This window comes from Myotis davidii, unplaced genomic scaffold (genome assembly GCF_000327345.1).
Source record: "Myotis davidii unplaced genomic scaffold, ASM32734v1 scaffold123, whole genome shotgun sequence".
Taxonomy (NCBI): domain Eukaryota; kingdom Metazoa; phylum Chordata; class Mammalia; order Chiroptera; family Vespertilionidae; genus Myotis; species Myotis davidii.
This window is the reverse complement of record NW_006295391.1, coordinates 159,097-161,652: the sequence shown is the minus strand read 5'-3', so window position 1 is coordinate 161,652 and position 2,556 is coordinate 159,097.

Here is a 2,556-nt window from a genome sequence, read left to right as displayed (position 1 = left end):
TTCTAATTAATTTGTTTATAGATTACAATATTTAATCACCTTTGCTTCCGTAATTAAGCCATCAACTAATATTTGGAGAAGGCATAAAAAATGTGGTTACTTCACTGTTGTGTCAAATAAATGGAAAAATAAAGTCTCTAAATTTCATAACAGTAATCCTGAGAAAGAGTTTAAGAGTTTTGGATCTGGGCTTCCACTCAGCCATTAAGAATTCATGCTCTCTAGTTTCTGTTAGTAGTTTCCTGAGTAGTAATGTTTTAAAGTTTCTGTTTCCTTATAAGGAATGTAAGTTTAGGGTTGAAGTGAATTACAATATTAAGAAGTCAGTGGATTTTTAAAAAGTCTAAAGTAATGGGCGGATTTTAAATGATAATTACTTTACAGTCAAAGGAATTTTTCTAGACTAGGATGATATGTTCTTAATGAAGTTAGTAGGGATGTTCCAGAGGGACTCATGTTTTTCTGTACGTTTCTAAGCCTCAACAAGCAATCTCCTGTAAATTGATCCACACTTTAAACATTAAAATTCTATTTTAACTTACATTTATGTTTTGGACAACAGAGCTGCCTCTCCAGTTGTGAACTAGATTTTGTTCTGGAACTTTGGCTTAAATAGGCTTTTAGGAAAAGGTGCCTTATTTCTTCACATTAGTATTGCTACCAGACTTAACCTTTTGGAGTTTAAAAATAAGAAGTAGCAAAAGCATTTTATCATCTGATTGCTCCAGACGGAAAAATAGGGTTTTTTGTTTTGTTTTAAGTATTTTTGATTGATTTCAGAGAGGAAGGGAGGAGAGAGAGAGAGAGATAGAAACATCAATGATGAGAGAGAATCATTGATCTGCTGCCTCTGACACGCCCCACACTGAGGACTGAGATGGCAACCCCAGCATGTGCCCGACTGGGAATCGAACCGTGACCTCCTGGTTTATAGGTCGATGCTCAACCCCTGAGCTATACTGGCTTAGCAGAAGAGGTTTTAAATTTAGTAATTGTAATAGAAACTTTGGGCTATGTATATGTGTATGGTTTCAACTTCTTTTCTCTAATGTGAGGGAACTGAAAGTTGTATAAGAGAAATTTTGTCCACCTTCAGAGTCATTGCCAGGGTCCATAATTCACCCCTTCTTATTTTTGACTGTATATCTCAATTTTTGAATTCCTATAGGAATTCCATCTTGCTTTCTGTTTAACCAATAAGATTTTCTTCCACATGAGTACCTACCAAGTTGAAAAACCTGTTTTTCAGTTGTGGTGTTCTATAACTTCAAAAATGTATTCTTATGTTAAGCCGATACCGTGTTCCTTGTACCACAGGCCATTTAAGCTCCCACCCCAAAATTGCCATATACCCTATGCAAATGTTTAAAAAATGAAGTCGATTTTTATGTTCTAATGAGAAAGGACCTACAAGATACAAAGTGGGAAGAGAAAAGCAAAGTTCAAAACAAATTGTAGTATGTTTGTAATACTTTAAAGAGGATTTTATACATGTCTAAAATTACAACTTTTTTGTGACTTGCCCTGTCCATTTACATAATTAACACCCATTCTTCTCTTATCAGCTTATTTCAGCTTGTTCTTACTAAATCAGCAAATAATACTATAAATTGGGATTTTAACTGTTTCACTTTCCTTTTCTTTGTGATACTGTTTGCTTAATCATATTTTAGCCTTTAGTAGTATAAGTTTATCAAACTTTTTGTTTGTGGCTCTGTTTGTTGTTGTTGTTTTTGGGTACTTGTCTTGGGCTTTCTCCTAAAATCTTTATTGATTTTTAAAAAGTTTGAAACATTCATCCATTGATTTTTGGTGAAGAAATCCATTTTCTTCTGTTTTTAGTTTTCTAGATGAGTTAAACCTATTTTTTGGAATCTGTCTTTTTTGTCTCAATTATTGTAGCTTTAAAATGAACTTTAATGTTTGGATAGAGGTAGTGTATTCTAGTTAACTCCTATTTCCATTTAAAAGTTTCCTTTATGAATACTTTCTTGTTTTGGTGTAATTTTATTAGGAATGACCCATTCTCCAACAGAATCATATACTCCCTTAGTATTTTAATGGGGTTCCATTTAGGGATATATTGAAATTTTTGTAATATCAAGACCCTCTATAACCGGTTCTCAACCTGTGGGTCGCGAACAATGAAAATACAATCCTGCATATCAGATATTTACATTACGATTCATAACAGTAGCAAAATTACAGTTATGAGGTAGCAAGGAAAATAATTTTATGGTTGGGGGTCATTGCAACACGAGGAACTGTATTAAAAGGTCGTGGCATTAGGAAGGTTGAGAACCACTGCTCTATAAGAATGATGTGGTTTACATTTTCCTAAACATTTATTAGTCAAGTGCACTTTTTTTTTTTTTGAGGGCATTTCTACGGTTTTGTTTTTAATGCTGTTAGAATATTTTTTTGTCCTTTATTTTCCAGCTGCTTGTTATTTTTATCTAGAAAGCTGATTATTGGTTAACTTGCCACCTTACTGAATATTTAAAAATAAATGTATTTCAGGCTAGATTGCATTTGAAAAATAATTTTAAAATAGTG